The sequence below is a fragment of the Camelus dromedarius genome, chromosome 10, assembly GCF_036321535.1.
Source record: "Camelus dromedarius isolate mCamDro1 chromosome 10, mCamDro1.pat, whole genome shotgun sequence".
Taxonomy (NCBI): Eukaryota; Metazoa; Chordata; class Mammalia; order Artiodactyla; family Camelidae; genus Camelus; species Camelus dromedarius.
The window spans coordinates 41270201-41293864 of record NC_087445.1 but is presented as its reverse complement, the minus strand read 5'-3'; the positions used below and the strand labels follow the sequence as shown (position 1 = coordinate 41293864).

Sequence of the window (23664 nt, the reverse complement as noted above, 5' to 3'; positions counted from 1 at the left end):
TAAGACTTTCTAGAAAGTTAGTCCTCTTCCTCTTCTGGGTAGAGACAGGAAAACACTCTTACAGATGGAGATTTCCCTTATAAATTCTCTTACAAAAGGGTAACTTTTATACAGTTTTCAGAGCTTCTCCCATGTCAGCTGTTTCTTAAAAATAAGCAGCTTAAGTCCTTCTAACTGTTAAAGAGGAAGACTGAAGCCCAAAATGCTTATGCTAAAGCCCATGATACCAAACACAGATCTAATACCAAACCTAACTGCAGTCTCAGCCTTCACCAGGAATGTGATCTTAAGCAACCAGTTTGGAATTTTCTGGTCAGCACCAAGGAGGTAATGTGTCATGTGGGCAAAAGCTCCCCTCTTCTCACCATCCTGACAGAAGAGGCAATCTGGGTGATAAAACCCTTGCCAGTCCCTCCCCCCACCCCAGAAAGATGTCCCAGCCTAAAAATAATCCTTTCTTTTCTTTCACTAGTCACTCCCTTGCCCCACCCTTCTTCCTATAAAAAACTTTTCCCTTCTCATTCAGTACAACCCCTCACTTTGATTTACTAGAGGGGATGCTGCCCAATTCATGGATTGTTTAATAAAGCCGATTATAGCTTCAAATTTACTCAGTTGAATTTTGTTTTTTAGCATGTCAAGAGGTATATATTAGGGTAGCAAATTCTGCTCTCCATTAGGGCAGACAAAAATGGGAGTTTAGCATCCACGTGGGGAGTCAGGCTGAATGGGTTGAGGAGGGTGCCCTGCAGCTGCTGTGGGGACTGGGAGACCCAGCTGGGTGAGGACAGCGTTGCCCCAGCAGGGGGTGCCTGGTGTGGGCAGTCAGCCCTAGGGGGCAGCCGAAGGCAACTGCACAGGTCCCTGGTCCCATGCAGGTAATCCACACCCCAATGGGATTGTGACAGGAGGGGAGGGGGCAGGGCACAACCATTAAAAGAATGACACAGCAACTAGCACCAAGATGGCGGAAGATTCAACTCCCAGTGGACCTTGAGTTTCAACAGATGCTCACTGCAATACAACAGCATGCTAAATGGTACTCCCCCAGGTGCCATGAAGGTTCTGAGGCTGACCATAAAAGGTCAAAAAGTGGGTGATGGCCCAATTCCTGAGAATCCCAGCCCCTTCCCCTAAGTAGTTGGAACAATCCTCCCACTTGTTAGCATATGAAATTACCGAGCCCATAAAAACTAACAACCCTGCGCCCTGTGGCTTTTCTCTTGCCTTTTGAGAAGGTCCATATTCTAACTATGGAGTACATAGCTCTCTGAATTAATCTACCTTTACTCTACTATAGATTGCTCTCGAATTCTTTCCTGTGTGAAGCCAAGGATCCTCAGTTGGTGGGACACATCCCAGCAGCTCGTCCAAGACCTGGAACATGGCCATCCTCTCCCACCCCATTTTCTTCTGTATCAGATGAGGAGGGTGTCCATGTAGGAGCTGGTGGCAGAGCCTCAGTGGGGTGAAGTGGCTTCCACAAGGTGGGGTTCGCAGGTCAGGGCAAGGGCAAGATGAGGAGGGCATATGCAGGGGCAAGGGGGCAGTGGCCATGACCAGAGATGCGTTACATCTTGGGGGACTGTGCAAATAAAGAGATTTAAGAGCACTGGGAGCCAAACTTCTTAGTGTTGGAGTTGGGATTTACAAATATGGAAAAGGAAAAAACTAGAATAAATTCCATGATATTGGATAGGAATTGGATGTACTGGGGCGAACTCATGGTTATTAACATACATAGTGTTGAGGAGGAAGAAATTTTCCTCTACCCTTCTTGGTTCTTCTGGCTGGTCTAAGAATTCAATTGACATGAGACAGAGTAACAAGAGAAAATCAAACGAAAGTTTAGGATCCAAAAGAGGATATTGGGGAGAGTAGTTTGGGACTTCAAAGGGGAGGAAGGCAATTTACATGAAGACAGAAAAGCAAATATTTGGTAAACAAATGTTTGCCATGCAGAGACAATGGAACACAGAGATGAATTTTAACAAACAGACTTTGCTAGGTTACTCCCTGTCTAGGCACCTAGTTTATACTATAGTTGCCCGTGGCAACAGCTCCCTTCCTGGAACAGGTCCTCTATCTATATTCTTTTAGGCATTTGGGGAAAAGGTCAAAGTTTCTTCCTCAGTCCTTTGGAACTTGATTGTTTTCAGCTCAAAATAATCCACATACCAAAAAGACACTTTGGGGTGGCAAATTTTGCTCCCCTACAATAGATATAAAAATAAATACAGGTGAAAATGTATATATATATATTTTTTATTCATATATGTATATATCTTTGTAAAGTTGTGTGTACATATATTCCACAACTTTGCCTGCTAAGAGGGTCTCTAATAGCAATCACCACAGCGCAGATTTTATATTCCTGAAACCATTCTCTACCTCTTAAGAAAAATGGCCAATTGCAGGGCTAAGGCAGTGAATTTAGAGGATGAACTTTGTATCAAAAAGCAAGGAAGTGATAGGGACATATCAAAAGGACACAGAAGCCAGGTTCAATCTTGAAATAGATCGTCATCATCATGGACAATAACTTCTTGACTAAAACAGGAAACGAGACTTAAGCTATATAAATACATGGATATACTGGAAGTTTAAGGAAGAATGGGATGCTTGCAAAGAACCTCCCCCACCAAATACGTAACAATGACATGAGACAGAGAAAAAGAGTAACTTCCTAGTGGGAAGGGTGGTAGACACCACCTTTATCAGGTGATCCAAGCGAACGAACATCATCAATGGTGGGGAACACTGAAGCTGTGTGCTCCGGACAGGATGCCACGAAAAGGAGAAAGCAGCACTTGAGAAACCCCTGCCAAAGATAAACTAAATTTTATACCAGACAAAAACAGATGGAGTGATGTCTATAAAATAACAAGCCTGCAACCTTCAAAAGCGTCAGATTCAGAAAAGTCAAGGAAAGGCTGAGGAGCTGGCCACTGCAGATGTGGGGAGACCCAAGTCACTGACAGCTAAAGGCAACAAGGGGTTCTAAGGTGGGTCCTTCATCTACAACGGACTCAGACGATAGATAAGACTTGAATGGGGTCTGCAGTAAACAGCTGGAACTTAACGACGTGAATTTGCAGATCTTAATGAGTGTGTTGTGCTTTTGTAAAAGGACGTCCTTGCTTTTAGGAAACAGCCAGACATATGAGGGTGGGGAGGATACCGTATCATGCAGTCAACTCGCCATCAAACAGTTCAAGGAAAAAAAATTCTTTGTATTGTTCTTACCATTTCTGTGAGTTTAAGATTGCTCAAAACAAAATTCATTTTTAATACAAAATCAGTCATCAGCTTTAAGAGTAAGAACAACAGCAGCAACAGAAAAGGAAGAGAAAAGATTACATCACGTCAAGAGGTTCATGGAGATGACAAAAGGAAAATGCTGAGTCACAGGAGTCCACGTGAATTCCTTTCCCAGCAAACAGAATGCCCTTTGCAGCAAGTTACTCAGGTGGAGAACAAAGTAAGGCCACGACCATTCCAAACAAGGCAGCCAGGAAGCTTTTCTTATTCCATAACCACAGACAAGCCCCCACAGAGACGCAACAAAAGCAAGTTCCAGGAAAAAGAAAGGGTCACATTCTCCATCACAGTCATATTGAGAAGGTGATCTGTTTTATTTGTTTTTATAAATGTCACAATTCAATTGGTACATCAGTCTCCTTTCATTTAAAGAAAACTGTCATGAAAAGGTCTGAAACAGGAAAAAGTTTCTTCAAGCATAGCTTTGGAAAACAGAGGAAAATAAAAATTACACCACCTGGACTATTACACACTTTGTGTGCTCCTTTGAGTCCTTTTATGTGCCTCCTTTTAAACAGCTGTAATCCTGGCAGACGACTGTCTTCTGAGTGTAGAACAGAGGTTGTGCACAGGCTCTGAAGCTGACTGACCAGGTTCTGTACGGCCTCTGCCGACTGAGTGGCAGTCTGACTTCGTTTGTTTTCTAAAATTCTATAAGCCTCAGTTTCCTCCTGTATCAAGCAGTGTTAATATTCTCCCTTGTCTTGGGGTTTAGGAGAGGATTAAAGATAAGAGATGTAAAGCATTTAGTATGGTGTACTGTATATTTTGTATATTTGGTAAATACCCATTACTGAATTATAACCACTTTTTCACTTTTTAAATTATGGTCATAATTACGATTATTATTGGCCAATCTTAAGGAGATGCTCAAGGGAAGCTCTGGCAGCATCTTTTTCAGTGGGTGGCATGGCAGAATCTGCCCACTGTCCAACACAGTTTCTTTTCTTCCTGAGCATACAACTGGCTGACATCTCCCAGACACCCCTGCAGTTAGCTGTGCCCTGTGACTGAGTTCTAGCAGTCAGATGTGAGAGGAAGTGATGTGTGTCCTTGGTGCTCCCGCAGACAGCAAACCCCATCTCACCAGTATGACTTGAGAAACAGTATTTTGAAAATAGCAGAGCCACCACTTGATGATGTCCTACAGGTCTGTGTAGGGCAGAACCTTCCCCTGACAACCAAAATCCCCATCTTGGACTGTTAATGCATGAGAAATGAACATTTTGTTGTTGTTGTTGTTTTTAATGGAAGTACTGGGGATTGAACCCAGGACCTCATGCATAATAAGCATGTGCTCTACCCCTGAGCTATGACCTTCCCCCAAGAAATAAATCTTTATTACATTTGAGTTGCTATCTTTTCTTGTTTATCTTTGTTACAGGAGTCAGTCTTACTCTAATATGTATTGTTCAGGCATGGTTCCCAAAGAAGACAGAGAGGAATTCAAAAATCTTTTTAATATCTTGACTACGTTCTGTGAAAAGAAACAACCAGAAAGCCTGTTATCCCGTGGCAGTCTAGAAACTATACACTCTTTCTGGAGCAGGTATCTGAAGTGGTTTACTTACAATGTTAAGCCGTACTTCAGTGCTTTCTAAAGTTCTCTGTGTGATTTTTAGGTCGGTGAAGAAGTGGTGAAGTGGTGGTATCACAGAAAAAGGTCAGATCCTAATTCTGCCATTATTTGGAGTTTCAATTTTCTAGTGCTGTCTGCCTCTTAAGGACTGTGGGGAAGAAACAATGAGGTCATGTACATAAAATGGGTAACACTTGAAAAGATGCTCAACATCGCTAATTATCAGAGAAATGCAAAGCAAAACTACAATGAGGTATCACCTCACACCACTCAGACTAGCCGTAACTAAAAAGTCCACAAACAATAAACGCTGGAGAGGGTGTGGAGAAAAGGGAACCCTCCTACACTTTTGGTGGGAATGCAGTCTAGTGCAGCCGTTATGGGAAAACAGTATGGAGATTCCTTAAAACACTGAAAATAGAATTACTCTACGATTCAGCAATCCCACTTCTGGGCATATATCCAGAGAAAACTGTAATTGGAAAAGATACATGCACCGCAATGTTCATAGCAGCACTATTTACAATAGTCAAGACATGGAAGCTACCTAAATGTCCATGGACAGATGACTGGATAAAGAACTTGTGGTACATGTATAGAATGGAATACTAGTCAGCCATAAAAAATAATAAAAACAATGCCATTTGCAGCAACATGGATGGACCCAGAGATCGGCACACTAAGTGAAGTAAATCAGACAGAGAAAGACAAATATGATACGACTTATATGTGGAATCTAAAAAACATGGCACAAATGAACTTATTTATAAAACAGAAAGAGACTCACAGACATAGTAAACTTACTGTTACCAAAGGGGAAAGGGGGAGAGGGATAAATTAGGAGTTTGGGATTAGCAGATACAAACTACTATATATAAAACTGATAAACAACGAGGGAACTATATTCATATTTTATGATAACCTATAATAAAAAAGAATATGAAAAAGAATACATGTGTGCATAAATGAATCACTGTGTTATACAGAAGAAACTAACACAACATTGTAAATCAACTCTACTTCAATTAAAAAAAATAAAAATAAAAAGATAAAAGTAAAATGCATCACAAAGAGCCAGGTCTAGAGGATGGTGTGATACACACATGCTCTTCTAGTTTCACCCCCTGAATGCAAGCTTTTCTGAAGTTCATTCCCAGAAACAACAGTTCCATGATGTGTTCTGTTGAATACTATCTCAAGAAAAAGCTTCATGACCAAAAAACACTGAGACTGCTGAGAAATGTGAGATGCTGTCGCAGTGTTCCCATTAGTAACTGGAAACTAAGAAGTCTTGCAGTAATTTCTTTCACTTTTCTTTGAACCAACTAACCATACAGTCAATTTTTCCACGACACACCTGTTAATATGCTGTGCAGTTAATGTTTTGCAGGACATACTTTGAGAAATGGGCACAGTGCTTGGCACATAGTGATAAACAAATGTTTACCAAATGTGTAAAGTCAGTAGATGACCAAAAGGCCTTCCAAAAGGAATAAAGGAGCTCCCTTCGTTCTGTCTGCTCCCTGTTGGAGTGTATAGGGGACTGGGTGCAGGCAAAGTCCTGGCAACTTTCAGAGGCTGGGAGAAGGAACAGATGCAGGTCTCTCCCCATCAGAGGCTGGACAACTGTCTGGACCGCAGTGCAAGAGCACCATGTGGGAACCAGAAAAGAGGGTGTCCTGACGAGAGCGTGGCCAGGGATTTAAACTTGTCCACGTAAATGTGCCCGTTCTTCCCGAGGCACAAGATGCTTGGAAAGTCAGGCAATGACGTGGGCTGAGCTTCCTCTGCTCCCAAATCTGAGTAAATTTCAGAAGATGAAAGGGGGAGAAAACAAGTTCCCTCGGAGCTCCTTAGGAAGAACTGGTACCTGCCTGCCTTTAAACAACAGGGCAACAGAGGTCCAAGTTTTCTGCATGCACCTCCACGTAGGGTGGCCAGACTGCTAGATCTCATCCCCAAGAGCCAACAAAGAAAAATACAACCCACCTGAAGGGACCAACACTAAGTGAGAGAAAGGCCAACGTCAACAAACAGCCCGCGCTCAGAGAAACTGCACTGCCGTAGGAGAAGACAGCATCTCCAATCTGAAAACAGTTAAGATGCTTAGATTCAAGAGCGGCACACAAAGCACTGTGCTCTCCAAGTGAAGTAACAGAATTTTGGAACCAAAGAAAAATCAGGAAAATAGTGGAAGGACACTGCTGAGCCCAAATTAAACATAGTGCAAGAACACGCCCCGACCACATGCACAACCCCCTGCCTCGCTGCCCTTACACCACACTTCCTTCCCTCTGGTTACCCTGGTGGAAACACAGGTTCCTGATCTCAGATCAACCCTGCCAATTCTGACTAGAGACTCATTAGCTACCCTCCCATCTACACAAAGGCGCTGCTCCAGCCATCGCCTCCATCCTTCCACTGCAGCTTCAATTTTTCTCTCTCCACTGTCTAGATTGTCATAGTCCCCATCTGTAAAAGAAAGATTCTCCATTCACTCCCTCCTGTCGCTGCCCCATTTCTCCACTGCCCTTCACAGTAAAACTGTCCACTTTTCTATACAAATAATCCAAAAGAAATCCCAGAGGACCACCGTGTGTCTTGTACTTGGTTCTGTGAAGTGTGTTTGGGTTGTCTTCAAGAGCTGATTTCTTTAAGTATTTTTAAAATAGTAAGTACTAACTTAAATTAGCACCCATTTTACCTACCAGAGTGTGACTAGGTTTTGGTATTAAGAAATGTAACAGAACTTTTATCTGGAATGCCAATAATAATAATTTTTTGAAAAATTTAATCCCTTGTTCACTTCTCTCTTGAACCTACTCCAATCAAGCTTTCATCACCACCGCAGCCAAACAGTTTTCATCAGCTCTACCAATGCCTTTCATATCGTCAAGTCCAAAGGTCTGTCTTCCAACTCAACTGACTCCACCTCTCAGCGCCTCTGACCAAGCTGCGCACTCCCTCCTTCCGGAGGCACTGTCTTCACTGGGCTTCGGGTCGTCCGCCTCTCTTGGTTCTCCTCCTAACTCACAAACTGCCTTCTCTCAGTCTCCTTTGCTTTTCCATCCTCACTTTCCAACTTCAGATCTCTTCCCTAATATACAACACTCATTCCTCAGGTAACCTCATACATGATCATGACTTCTTATTTTTCAGTTTTATTAAGGGATAACTGACAAATAAAATTGTAAACTTTGAAGTGTACATCGTGGTGATTGGATTGATATACACACACACGCTGTGAAAAGATTTCCTCCATCGAGTTAATTAGCATAGACATCGCCTCACATATTTACTTTTTATGGGTGGGGGAACATTTAAGTTCTAGCTCTCAGCAAATTTCAATTACAGAAGAATGTTATCAACTACAGTCACTGTATCACACATCATTAGATCCTCAGAACCTATTCATCTTGTAACTAAAGGTTTCTACTCTTTTACCAACCTCTTCCGATTTCCTCTACCCCTAAATGCCTAGAAACTACTTTTCTACTTTCTGTTTCTATGGGTTTAACTTTTTTTTTTTAGATTCCACATATAAGTGATATCGTATAGTATTCATCTTTCACTGTCTGGCTTATTTCATTTAGAATAATGTCCTTCAAGTTCATCTCTGTTGTCACAAATGACAGAATTTCTGTCTTTTTAAAGGCTGAATAATATTCCGCTGTGTGTGTGTGTGTGTGTGTGTGTGTGTGTGTGTGTGTGTGTACACATATACATGCACGATTTTAAATGTCATCTATCTGCTGTTGATTCTCTAATTTTTCTCTCCAGCCAATACTTTTCCTTTGAATTCCAGCAGAGAGATCCAACTGCTTGTTCAATACTCCCACTAAGATCTCTAATAGAAATTTCACATTTGCCATGTTAAAAACAGAACCCTTAATTTTCTTCCTCAAACTGTTTCCCCTGCAGTCATCTTAAACTCAGTAAATAACTCCATCCTCCCAGTTTCTCCGGACAATAACCTTAGCGTCTTTGGGACTCCTCTTTCTCTCTCCCCGACATTCAATCTAGTGGCAAATCCTCTTCATTCTACCTAATGACTTACAATCCTCCATTATCACAACGGCCCAAACACCTTCACTGTTCACCTCAGTTACTGTAACAGATTTTTAACTAAACCACTCACTTCTAGCCTCATGTCTTTAGAGTCTATGCTATAAAAACCTAGATCAGTCCTTTTAAAATGTAATTCAGAGCTTTGAGGACTTTGCCTTTCTCTCACTCAGCGCCAAATACCTGGTTGCCCTTCTACGTTAAGGTCATCAAGTAACTTCTTCAACTCCTAATGAAACATAAAGAAGGTATTCCTTTGGTGACCATCATTAACTATGACCAATGTGGACCTCACTGTTTGCTGAAGTGATGTGATCACTGAAAAAAAAAAAAAAAGAGCCAGAAAACACTGGGAAGCCATGGATTCAAATAACCAACACAAATATATAACAAAAAATCAACAGTCACAAAAAAGGGCAAAAAACCCAATTAAGAAAATAGACCTACCATTTGAATAAACATTTCTCCAAAGAAAAATAGCCAAGACACACATGAAGAGATGGCCAACATCACGAGTCATTAGGGCATGCAGTACTGTGAGAAATATGCATGTTTAGCCACATTCCAAAAAAACTCCTGAGTCCTAAGGGTAAGGAGAAGATCTTGTAAACTTCCAGACAGAATGGGCAAGTTACCTACAACGGGAAAATAATCAGACAGGCATCCCGTCAGGCCACAACACTGGAAGCCAGAAAACACTGAAATACCACCACGTAGTGGAGAGAAATTCCATACCCAGGAATTATGTCATGCATCTGTGAGAGTGCAAGAAAACATATCGAAGCAGGATATGCAAGCTTTCAGGGAGTGTATCAGAATATCTGTGATGGACTCTATTTGAGGAAAATACTCAGAGAAAGACTAATCAAACATCAAATAAATCGGAATATAACTCTCAGTATATGAAAAGATAAGAAAAGTGATGGGTAAGCACTGAATCTTTATACATGTGTGTATGTGTGTGTGTGTGTGTGTGTGTGTATATATATATATACACACACACATATATATATATATATATATATAAAGAATAGATAGAAAGATTCTGACCAGAAAGAGGTTAGGTAAGTCCAAATGAGGGGTCTTGAAATGAAAGATTTATAAGAATAACTCAAATGACAACCTAGAATTAAAACACTAAATTATATCAGAAAAACCTAGGTGTTAGATGGGAAAGAGGGAAATACAAATGTCTGAAAACTCTTCAGGCAAGAATGTCTACCCTAAATTTTATCTAACCTCTACTTTTATTGAAACTACTCTAAGCTATAGAAAAGGATGAAAAAAAAAAGTCCAATTCATTTTATAAAGTCAAAATAAACCTAATCACCGCTGATAAAGATAAGACAACGTTGAAAATTATAAATAATTTCAAGTATAGATTCAAGAAGTCCAAATAAAACATTAACAAGTAGAATCCGGTCATGTGTCAAAAACAAAAACAAAAACAAAACCCAGATCATGATTTCCTCCACGAAGTCAAGGGTGGTTCAGTACCAGGAAGTCTAAACACAGTCTATTACATCAGCCCTTTGAGGGAGGAAAACCGTGTGATCGTATCTTTAGGTGTATTTAGTAAAAGGGCGCCGTTCCTAACGAGTAAAACAAGAACTAAAGAAATTACAGAAATTAAAGAAATTAGTTAATACAACAAAGGTCATTTACCAAATTGACGGCAGGTAACATCCTAAAGTGCAAAATGCTAAAACCACTTTAATTAAACAGCAACTGTTCAGAGATGCTCACCATCATCATTATGACTAAATACCGACTTACAAGAGACCCCCAAACTCATTAACAAAACAAAATTAAATAACTGACCTAACGCTTCAAAGTGAGAATTAGACTTTTGGTTTTGGCTGATGATGTGACTGTTTTCCTTAAAAAAAAAAAAAAAATAGAAAAAGAAAACTCAAGAGACTCAGGTAATAAAATAATTTGGTAATATGACTGGATAAGCCATAAATATTTTAAAAATCAATCGCTTTTTTCTGTATCTTAACAATAACTGCATAGAAGTAGGAACATGAAAAAATGTATCATTCATAACAGTAGCAAAATATAAAACATTGCAGACTACCGTTAGAAAAAAAGGAACAAATTTCATATGAACATCTATCCATACAGGCAGCTGTATCAAAGAACATAAAACAAGATCCAAACAAATGCAAAGAGAAACTACGTTCTTGGATAGGAAATGTCAGTTTTCACAAAATCAATATATAAATTCAATGTGACTTCTATCGCAACACTGTATTAGTCTCCTATGGCTCTATAACAAGTAAGGACAAATTTAGTGGCTTAAAACAACATAAAAGTATTGTCTTACTGTTCTGGAGGTCAGAAGTGCAAAATTAGCTTCACAGTGCGAACATCCAAGTTTGGGCGGGCCTGGTTCTATCCGGAGGCTTTGAGGAAAGAACCCATCTCCTTGCTTGCTTCAGCCTCTCGTGGCCACCCATGCTCCTTGACTTGTGGCCCTTTTCTCCATTTCCAAAGTACGTCACTCCTATCTCTGCTTCTGCTGTCACACTGCTTTCTCTTCCGACTCTGACTCCTACGATGCCCCTCATATGAGAATGTTTGTGATGACTCTGGGCCCAGGGGGTAACTCAGGATCACCTCCCCATGTCAAAATCATTCACCTAATCACATCCATCAAAGTCCCTTTTACCAAGTCAAGTCACATTCACAGGTTCCAGGAATTAGGAGGTAGACAAATTTGGGGGAGAGAGGGGGCATTATTCAGTTTACCACAAACATAAATAGGATTCTTAAAATTGTTATGGAAGAATGAATGCCCAGGAATAGCCAAGAATGTATGAAAAAAGAACAGGGAAAAGATATTATAATAACATAGATATAGTTAGTCCTAGAGAGAAATAAAGGGATTGGTAGAACAGAATAGAGCATCCAGAAAGATATCTAATTATATAATTAGGTATCTCTACTAAATTTAACACTTGACAAAAGAAATTTAACACTTGAAAAAATGCTATCACAACTCAAGGAGATAAGAATGGGTTATTTAATAAAGGATGTTAGCACAACAATTAAGTCCCCAAAAGAAAACAGATTTGTATCCCACAAAATACAAAATGGTGCGAACTGCACAAAGAAGGAAGGCTGAAATGCAAACTAAAACGAATAAACAGTGTAAGAAAATGCAGGGCATGGGCAATGTAGAGATGAGGAATGTCTTTTTAACTGGGGCTGGAATCCCAAAAGCTATTTTTTAAAAGACAGATACTTAAACATAAATAAAAGTCTGTATTTGGAAACTGTGCCAGGTAAAAATCAACTGACAAAACAATGTGCAATCCCAAAGCCAAGTTATTAGTGTCTCTAACATACAAAGAGTTCTTGCGGACGGACAGGAGTGAGACAAATAACCCACTAAAACCAGCATGCACTAAAACCGGCCTCCCTGTCAGTTGCTCAATTTTTCCATTTTCCTATCTCTAAGGGAGGTTGACTCATCATTGGGCAGAATTTTCGAAGCTTTAAAATACGATTTTTTTTTTTATAATTCCATAGCTGACAGAACCAAGTGAATGATGACTTTGGGGGTGACTAATATGAAAATGGTTATCTGTTCCTGCCAACAAGAGAATTAAATATTTTTTCACTTCTTTCTGACGCTGTTTAAACTGAAAGAAGAATGTCCTTATTCATTTGGTTTCTTTCTTTCTCATTCTATCTGTTGGAGGTCACTTAAAAGTTTCCATGATGAGCTAAGTTTGGGGGTTGTTTTTAATGGACTCAATGTTATTTTCCTTTGTAGAGCGATTCTTCCATCTGAATTTCAGATTTTAAGGTAGGGTATTTTGTTTGTTGCAGTCTGTCAACTTTTCCCCTACTCTTTTATTCAGTAAGCTTACACTGAATTTGAAAAGAGAACAGTAACGACCCAGAGTTGGCAAAATGGCAGGAAAATAGAACCTCATCTTGTGCCTAAGACTGTATGTTCACTTACTTGCTACACCCACAAAAGAACTTTCTATTTTAACTCGAGATTTCTCCCTCTTCTAAAACATGAATCCAGACTGAAGACAATATCTATGTAGTTCAGACAAACCTCTATTGAAATCCAAATCTAGAATCTACAGATATTCCAGATGACACTTGTGGTGAGAAGGGGTCAGAAACAGATAAAAATTTTCATCAAGGCAACAATATGACGGGAAGAAAAGTAGCATGGAATTCAGAACATCAGCCCTAGAGCCACACGGACCTCAGGCTGAGTTCCTTACCAAGTTCTTTATCCTAAGCCACAGTTTCCTTATCTGTAAAATGGGAAGGAAAAGAGTATCTGCTTCTCAGAGTTGTTTTGGAGAGTCAATTAGATGAGGCACATAATTTAGCCAAAAGCCTGTCATAGAGTAGGATCTCAAATGCTCATTATCATTATTTTGCTCTTAGGTACACGGGCGCTAGATGAGGAGAGTGGCTACGTCTCCAACTCTCTTCTGGGAGGTCACTAGCCTCTGCTACAGAAGGTGGAAACTACGAAGTAGAGGTTTCCAAACTCGGCTCCTCAGAGCCTTGAAACTTCATGGAGGGCCCTTGTGGGCTGGGGAGGCTGTGATGGTGGGTGAAACTCCCAGTCCAGCTTTGCTTCTTTCTGTTTTATATCAAAGGAGCCTGCCTAAGATTTCACTTTCAAAACCACTAGTCCTCATAATCTGCAAGGCTATTACAATTCTCTCATTCAGTGGGCATTCCTCCTTTTCAAAGTGGCGTTTCCCAACTTTTTGGTAATCCTTTTCTTCATTATCCATCCTTAGCTACCTGATCCCTCTTGAGAGAAAAGCAAAAAACAAAAAAAACAAAAAACAAAACACTCGAGAAGCCCCACGTGCTCTAGAATGGGTTACTTTGATGTATTATGCCTTTTAGGAGGTGCTTGCATTTTAAAAGAGTCCAAACAAAGATGGCTTTTCTATTAACAGGAATTCTGGCCCTGCAGGGCAGACACTTGAGGGTAGGGGTGGGGGGAGGCAGATTTTGCAGAACTGCTAAAATGACAGTTCCAATCACTGCCCTAATGAAATAATAATGACTGGCATTTGCAAAGAGAGTCCAGATTTAAACAGCCATCTCATCTCCATTTTCTTGGCTGATTAACACAAGCTTCTTGTAGGTGAGAGGCTACTTTCTTTTTCCCATCTGCATTTCCAGCATGAGGACAGGGAGGCTCTCGGTGGCTGAGTAACTTGCCTTAGTTGGCACAGTCAGGCCCTGACTCGAGTCCTGGGCTCTCTCCCCAGGCTGCTCTGTGGCCTCCGCCCATCAGGGGAGCCAGGCCTGCCGGTTACCCAAAAGGCCCAGACTCTCCAGCGCTGCATTTGCAGAAATGGCACCAGCAGGACGGCTGTTTTTCTGACGCTTCCTCCTAGGGGATAAAGGAATGGCTGTAGCAGGTCTGTCAGCTCTCAATGAGCTCTTTGTGCAAATGAATTCCAGAGTTTTTATGCACGATGATGGCAGTGAGGGCAGCTTTTCCCCCAAGTCGTCAGAAAGTTGATGTTTCAACCGTGCTTGGCATCCCTCCAGCAAACTCTTGGCCATATGCACTGAGCTACAGACTCCTGGATCAGTGAACTTAGGGGACTAGAGGAAAGAAGATATAAAAAGCCTAGGGCAAACCAAGAAGTCTTCATTTTAAAATTTTCTTTCTGTGTCAAAATCCCTGGTGACCCAGTTTTTTAATTTTCAAGAAAGCAAATATAAAAGTCATTAAATCACTAGGAGAAAAGATCGCCTTTCCTATCATATTTACACAGAGCACAGTTTTCTGATTTGTGCTCATATGCTCATATCAAGACTGGATGGTATGAGGGCAGTTGTGTAATTAGAGCCTGATACATATTTGTTGAATGAGTGAATAAACGAATATGTCCTTTAATCTGGGGGCCAAGAAGTTATGGTCGCAGAAACAACATGATGACCTCCCCTGGGACTGTCTTTCATTATGACCGACTCCTCAGAAACACCAGCAAGTAACTCAGAAGTTCTCAGTCACTGCATTTAAGGAGACCGTCACTGGACAGAGTCTTAGCTGCACCTCCGCGGGGCGGGGCCAAGTTACGGTGTGTATGAGGTTTTGAGGTCTAGTTGAAGGCAGGCCTTTCAATGTGATGTAACACTTCAGGATTAGTAGACACAGCAAGGTGATGGTGTTGCAGTAAGTTTTGAAGAGTCTAAGTGAGGAAACGGTCACGTGATGCTCTTTGACAAAAAGCTAAACATTCTAATATTCATTCAATTGGGTTTTTCCAAAGTTGTCTGCAGTTTTTATTATCTTGAGCAAGAATTTCCTGGAATAGAAAAGTCGTGGTAGTGAAGACAATGGAAGAGCAAGGTCACATTAATGAAGACAGCAGACCAGCAGTCATGTTCGTCCAGAACAGTCTGCAAACTACAACCCAAAGGCTAAATCTGGCCTGTGGCCTGTTTTTGTACGTAACGTTTTATTGGAACATGGCCTCATTCATTCCTTTAAGTACTGTCTCTCGCTGTTTTCCTATTACAGATGTAGAGTTAAAATGCTGTGATACAGACTGCGTGGCCACAAAGTCTAAAACAGTTACTCTCTGGCCCTTTACAGAAAAGCTTGTGACCCCCGAGACAGACTGTGAACTGTATGGAAGCAGAAGGCTTCATTTCTCATGATATCTATTCAATCATTCATTAAAGCACCTACTGTGTGCAAGGCACTTTTATAGGTGCTGGAAATACAGCACTCAACAAGACAAATGCCTGCCTTTGTGGAAACAAATCAATAAATAATATAAATCAGAGAGTGATACATGCTCTTAAGAAAAATCAAACCTGGAAAGAAGGTAGAGGTATAGGATTGGTAGAGGGGGTGAAAGGGACTCTCGGGGATGCGGTAATCAAGGAAGGCCTCTCTTAAGAGGTAACATTTGAATAAGAATCTAAATGAGGAGGACCAGCTATGTGACGATGTGAGATAGGGCTCTGGGAAGAGACTTCCACGTGAGGGTACAGAACGTGAATATGTGGAACCCGGAACAAGCTTGCTGTGACAGCAGCAGGTCGGTGCAGCTGGAGCAGGTAAGCAAAAGGCAGAGGGGAAAGAGCTGAAACTGGAGAGGCAGCAAGGGCCAGATGAAGTAGCAGAACCTCCTGGGAGATGGCACAGTTGGAATTTTATTCCAAATACGATGAAAAGCTAACTGGGGTTTTTTAAGCAAGTGAGTGGCAGGATATGACTTATATTGTAAAGACTCATTCCAACTGCCATGTAGAGATTTGACCACCAAGGGACAGAGGGCAGGCAGGGATGTGACCATAGGAGAGAACTCGTGCTTACATTACAGGGCAGGGATCAGAGGGGGTGGATGCACATGACTGTGACTTGGGATGAATTTTAAAGGCACAGCTAATAAGCCCTGCTAATGAGTTGAACATCAAGTATAACAGAAAAAGTCAAGAATGATTCTGAGGGTTTAGGATTGTGCCTGAGTGAGTGATGATCCCATGTACTGAGGAGGTGGAAGACTTGGAGGTAAGCAGGGATGGAGTCAAAAGTTCTCCAGTGAGACGGCAGTTTGGAGGGTAGGTACAAGGAAAAATTCTTCTGTGGGAGGAATACAGGAGAGTTGATCAGAATTTTAAAGCTGGAAAGAAATTTGTATGTGGCTCCGAAGGTAAATCTCTGAAACTTAAAAAAAAAAAGTTCTCTTTGTTCTTTTTAAATTTCACATGCCTATTATACATCCAAATGAAGACGAGTTGACAGCTGGATATGAATACGTGCAAATGGGAGGACTGGGCATAAGATCTAATTTGGGATTCATCAGCATGTGGGTGGTATTTAAAGACATGGAATTTGGTGAGATCACCTACAAGGGGAAAAAAAAAAAAAGGCCTGATCACTAAATCCTAGGGCCAGTGGTAAGCTGGAACTGGCTCTAACCTGCTGGTAAGAGCCGACAGTACATCTCTTCCCAGCTCCTCATTCAGTAACATGATGTAATGGCCTGAAATCAGCCACAGTAGAAACATCCGCATCTTGAAAAGCGGCGAACACCACATGTCAGGGCTTTTTTCCCCCACTGAGCCAGATGTTAAACATTTATCAGAACGCCACTGCCTGGGACCCTCACATTTAGAGGTCAGGGAAAGCAGGAAGAGACAGTGTGAGAGTCTGAGAAGGGATGGAACATGAATGAGGTGGGAGAAATACCAAGAGTGTGGTGTCCTTGTCCAAGATGATGCAGCTTTTCCAAAGTCTTGTCTAGAAGTCAAGAGACTACTCTCTGGTCTTTTTCTTCTCTCCCTTTACAAAGCTTTCAGCATTTGGCGTGGCTAGAACATATCAATACAGAATATAAATCTTTTTGTTTAGTTCTCCAATCTATTCCTCACCTACTGAGTGTAACTCATCTTGTACCACCTACTGCTTCTGAGAAGGTATTATACGAAGAAATATTTCCATGAATTTTAATAGGAAAAATGATGTGTTCCAGCTGAACCCAAGCAAGATACTCAAGAGAATTCCACAAAGACAAAAACAAGAAACATTGGAAACAAGTTTACATAATAGAGGATAAGTAGAAAGTAAACAGAGATTATATATAAAATGTAAATTAAACAGAGATTTACATAAAATGTAAATAAAAGTAAACAGAGATTACAAAAAAATGTACATTAGTCAAAGTCTACTCTAGTCATCAATTGAGGAAAATGTCTTGAGGGTGGGGGGTCGGTGGTAGAAAGTAAATGGGAACTAAATTTGGGGATGTGTATCTTTTTTTTTAATCATTTTTTTCACACTTTTTTCAACTTCTGTGGCTCGTTATTTTATACTCAAAATGCACTCATGATTATAACACAGAAAAACACACTTAGAGCTAAAGAGAGTCTAAACACAAGGTTGCTTTGAAACATACGGTAACAATATACATGCATAACAGGACTTGGCAGCCCTAGAAAATGCTACCCATTCATCCTTCTCTGGCTCACATATGCAAAGCAAAACGCCTGGGTTCACCTGACCACAGTGCACAATGATGCATTAAGTGAATTAGGGGGTGCATCTTTGCCCCAAACCATAATGCCAAAATAGCAGTTCTGACAATGTATATAGTTACTGTGTTTCAGGGTGCAAACTTCTGTTACATCAAAAAAAAAAAAATGGAATTGTCCAAACAGTGGCAAAAGTTTTCAACACCACTGTATTGAGAAAGTCATCAACAGGACAGTGGTTGTGGAAGATAACCCTGTTTTTGATTTTGCTGTCCAAGGAGAAACCTCGCTCTGTTGTTCAGAAAGCAGTCCCTGTCCATTCTGTAAGTAGGTTAGTAAGTTCTGCTTTTGAAAGACTTCGGTCTCACGGAACCCCTATTAGAATTATTATCATTATTATAGCTGTTTATTTAGAACCTACTACATGCAAAACAAAGTAAAAATTATCCTCCATTGTACAGAAGAAGCTGAGTATCATAGGAAAACAATCATGCAAGCGGGGTGACTAAAGCAGTGTCTTCTGAGCATCCAAAATTAGAAGGAGAAATATTTGAAAGAATATATTTGTTTAATCGTGCCATGAAAAAGCTTGTTCATATGCTTCTTGTCCACATACACACTGCTCCAGCAGCCAGGAAACAACAGAGCAGAACATACGTGTAGTAGGAATAACTCTTGAAAATAGGAAGTGACCACGAGGTGCACTGTTAGTGAAATCCACCTATGAACCACATATCAATGACAATGGCACTTTGAGGGCACAGCTTATACTGTTTTTCTGGAGCACCCAAAAGGCCTGCCCAGGGATGCCAAGGGGCTTACGAAAACATACAAGAAAACACAAAATCAGTGCTTGATAAAGTAGAAATTCAAACACAGCTGTCTGTGGCACCAAAACTTATTTACTTTCCACCCAACAGGCAGCCTCTTGCTTTCTTTGCACAACCCAACCCCAGAGCTTTGTCTCTCCCCTGATGGCAGCTACGGCATTTCCCAAGCCAGAATCCCCAGCCCCCTCTGGCACCTTCTCCTCCTCTGCCACACTCTCTCTTCCACCTTCACGTTCTGGCTTAGAAAAAAGCTCAGCAAACTTTCAGAAATCTCTACATTCCACTCCATGGAATTCTCAACAGAGAACTGGAACGTTACCCGCTTGGGTACAGAAAACTTGAAGAGAAAGCAGACACCACGGTTCTCTGGCTTCCAGCAACAAGGATCACTGTTACTACTGTTATTATATCTGCCCACTTGGGGCCTGGGCTTCTGCTCTGACAAAAGAATAATCCAGCCCCTCTCAATGTTAACGTCTCCCTCTGCACGGTGTGACTGGCCCTTCTCCTCCCACCCTCTAATTCTCAGCAAGCGGAGAGGACTGCTGACGAACAGCAGTTGCACAAGAAAAAGGAAACCTGCATGTTCATGCTATTTCAAAATTTTGGGTCATCTTGTGGGCTCCCTAGGTTTGGGGTTGACACTTCATTTTCTTCTCTCCGCTCTCACCAGCAACTTGCTCCCCTGTGCTGCAATGCCCAATTTACCACGTTCTCTGCAATAGGAGACTCAGAGGTGGCAGCACAAGGCTTTCTACGAGGGAATGCCTCGAAGACGCCCTGACAGAATTAAAGGCAGAGTTAGCAGGTGCGAGCAGCTGTCCACTGACCTTGGCAGCCTCACCCACTGGAAGAGGAGCCCTGGAGGGAGCCCTCTGCACAGAAACCAGGGTGCTGGGAAGATAGCCATTCCTACCCTGTGAGAATGCTATGGAACGTGGCAGAAACAGAGTAAGAGGATGGATGGCAAGGTCTGAAAGATACACATTTTAATCCTACCTTTTTCAGTTTAATACATTCCTTCACTCATTCATTCAAATAAATATTTATTGAAGACCCTACGTGTAAATTTTGAACATATAATGAACAATAAAACTCCTCCACCCTTGAGAAGCCTAAGATAAAGAATATACTTGATGAGTGACGTTGGCCAATTTCTTTAACCTCTCAACTATTTGAAGAATAACACTTACCTCACAGCTAAAGATTAATATTAAAATGAAAGAACCATATCACAATAAAGGTGTTAAAAAAAAGTCAAGACCAAAAAAAAAGATGAATATTAAAATGAAATAATATATGTAAAAATTTGTCTGGTGCTGGGGACATGATACGCAGGGAATAAAGCGTAGCCATTATTATGATATATATACCCCTGACCCATCCTCCTAGTTCCCAAGTTCCTCCTTCAGCGAAGCCAAACACGCCTAAAAATGCCTTCACCTCTGACAAATAATGGTATTCCAAACTTGGTGTTTGTGATTCTGTGATTTTAAAGGCAGAGGCACCTACCGGAACTGGGTTGGAAGCATTATTTAACACTTGAGCCTGAGGTGCACTGAGGCTACGCTTCAAACCTCCCACCCACGGAGAAAAACAACAGCAAGCGGAGGAGGTTGGAAAGGAGTTTAAATTGTTAGGGGGGAAGATGTCGTTATGCTGCAAATGCCAGTGTGCCCAAAGCCAACTCTGACAGCAGGTGTTTACAGCAAAGTTAAGGGTATTTATATGCAGGGCACCAAGCAAGGGGAACAGGCAGCTCATGCTCAAAAGACCCAAACTTTCCGATGGCTTTCAGGGAAGGATTTTTTAAGACAGTGTTAGGGGAAAGGGTCTTAGGATGTGCGGTCACTTTGTGGACCTTCTTCTGATTGGTTGATGGTGAGATAACAAGGTGATGTTTCCGGAATCTCAATCATCCATCAACCTTCTGGTTCCAGCCAGTCTGGGGTCTACATGCTTGTGCTCGGCCTGTAGTCACCATCCTCCACCTGTGATGGGGGGGTGTCTTAATTTCTATAGGACAACTCAAAGATTGTTCCTCCAGGAGGAGCCAGGAGCCCTGTGACTCTACTGTCCTCATCATTAATCGCTTGAGCTTGCTCTTTGAACTTAGGGAAGGTCTAGGAGACTAAAGCCTTTTTTTTTTTTTTTTTTTTTTTTTTTCCAAACAAGAAACTAGGGACACAGCGGAGTTTTATACCTGGGAAGACCCAGAAAGGTCCTGCCCGGTTTCAGTCTCTTCTTTCTTTTGATATTCCTCAGTCCTGAGGGGAACAGGGGCAGGACAAGAAAGGGAATACACTTTTGGATAGAGAGATTAATCAGAAAGTCAGTAGGGAACTCAGTTTCAGTAAGACTCAGCTTCAATATCATGAAATTCGACTAGGGTAATGTAGTTATTCAAATGCCTCAAACATACAGGATAATCTAGAAGACAGACACTGTATACTAGTATAATATCCTCAGGCTGTGTTTTAAGTCATTTAAAATAATAAGCCCTTTAGATTTACTACAAAATCCAACAAATGCTTAGTTAGCAGCTGTGCCCATCAAAGATGGAATTTCCTCTACTAAGTTGTGGCATGACCTTAAGTTTAAGTAAATGTTTATGTGTAAGTTTCCAAAAGTTAGCTGGCATAGAAATTAATCTGGAAGGAGAAAAGGGGGATTTTCATTCTAAGCAAAAAAAAAAAAAAAAAACAAAAACAAACAGATCCTGGAGTTGGTTGTTTTGTTTTCGGTTTTACCCCTGCCCCTACACTACTTCTTTAAACATTCCTGGTTATAGTTGTGAAACAAACATGCCTTTATATCTACCAATTGAGTAATCTGCTCTTCAGCCAAAAGTGTAACTGGCTCCTAATAACCAGGTATGATGTAAAGAATGTACCTGAAATGTTATTCTACACAAATATATCAATGGGGTGGTTGTGTGAGTCCCATGAATTTTCCACTAAAGAAAACAACCAAGGGGATAAAAAGTTTTTTTGCCGAAACCTCTGACCAATTTCAGAACAAATCAATTTGATAGTACTTTCATCTGGGGAACTGTCCAGTCAAATCCAGTCTATTGCTATTCCATGAGGGGCTGTAAGGTACATCACTCAGGACATGCTTGTTCTAAAGGGAACACAGGGCAGAAGGCGAGATCCTCTTCATGTGTCAGGAGGTCACACAACCCCACAGACCAGGATCTGTGAACTGACGTTTACCTCTAGGTTTACTTGTAAATGTTTTAAAATGCAGTTCCTGTTTCTCAGGTGTGTGAAATGTCTTCATTCCCTGACATTTAGAAGTGATGCCTGTACCCAAATCATGAATTGTAAGTTGACAGAAACTGAATCTGTTCATTGTTTCGGAGGCTTAAGAACCTGATATAACAGGACAAGTGCCAAGAAACAGTATTCGGCAACAAAATTCCTCGCTTATCTTCAAAGGTTTTGATTCTGAGAATCCATCAAACTACATTCAGAGACCTTTGGCTTATGGCCCACAGAACCAATTAGCTGGGACCTAGTATAAGTTTAAAATTTTAAACAGTGCCAGGTGATGCTATTGCACTGATGGGTATACGTATTCTCTTTGTTTTGTCAGATTAACTGCCGGCTAATGTCCACCTGAAATGCAGAACTGACTTCTTTGTTCTAAGTCTAGCAGTTGTTTTCGGGGATCGTTGTTCTGATTTCCACTGCCTATCTCCAAAAAAGAACCAGTAGTTTGTCTTTTTTCTTTTATTTCCTTCTAATTGGACAGCAATTGAAGATTTATGTTTGCAGAATATCTGTATTCCTTCAACGTGGGCAAAGTGGCCTGTTTTCATTAACTGCAGTCTGAACGTATGGAGAGACAGGATTCATTGCGAAGAAAAAAAGTGTTAGGAGAGGGAGGAAGCTCTGCTGCTTGTTACTCAACATCTAGCCTTTCTTCCTAACAGACCCACATTTTGTTCAGGTCTCTACCCATCAGAGAGGGTGGCTCTACCCTCAGCTCAGAATTAAATCTGAGACTAAAAACTTTTTAGACTGTAACTCAGAGTGAAAAACAAATTTCACATGGCAACCCAGGACAGTCATGCATTCTATGTAATTTTTATAGAAAACTGAAAAGAAAGATTAATAAAACAATATCCACTCTTATAATGTGCATTATGCTTTGATATGTTTCTTATACTATATTTCTTTAAAATGATAACTTTGACCTACTAAATTTGATTTCCCAACCCACTAATAGGTCCTGAGGCAAATTTCAAAACACTGGTCTACCTGTCATGTCAATCCTGCTCCTCTTGGCAATGAGTAGCTTTCAGCTTAGTGACCTACTCAAGCTCACGAGACAGGAGGGAAGTATTCCTGGGACTTTTCTTGAAAAAGTGCCTCACTCTTAGAACTGAAAGGGTGCACTATACTGAGTTCATGGGTTGGAAGAACTTGATATTGTTAAAACGTCAATTTTTTCCAAATTGATCTATAGATTCAACACAACTTTAATCAAAATACCTGAAAGATAGTTTGTAAAGGTTGAGAAGCTGATTCTAAAAGATGACAGACTCATTCTACCTGACTTCAAGATTTACTATGATGAAGCCACAGTAATCAAAACAATTTTGTATTGGTGAGAGAAGAGACACCAAGATGAGGGGAACCGAATACAGAATCCAGAAACAGAGCCACACAGATGAAGTCTATTGATTTTGACCAAGGGACAAAGGCAATTCAAAGAAAAAGGATAGGGCTTCCAATAAACAGGTGCTGAAAAACTGGACATCCATATGCAAAAAAAAAAAAAAGGAAGCTCAAACTGTGCCTCACACTTTGTACAAAAACTAACTTAAAATGGATCCCAAATCTAAATGGGAAACTATAGAACTTT

At 40.8% G+C, this 23664-nt stretch overlaps 1 protein-coding gene and 1 non-coding gene across 11 annotated transcripts in view; both read right to left on the bottom strand.

Moving 5' to 3' along the window:
* The window catches only part of GCNT1 (glucosaminyl (N-acetyl) transferase 1), a 148085-nt gene that overhangs the window by 59682 nt on the left and 64739 nt on the right, over window positions 1-23664 (bottom strand). The window lies entirely within an intron of this gene.
* TRNAN-AUU (transfer RNA asparagine (anticodon AUU)) lies at window positions 4570-4643 on the bottom strand. Its single transcript has one exon. It is a non-coding gene; the product is annotated as a tRNA-Asn (tRNA).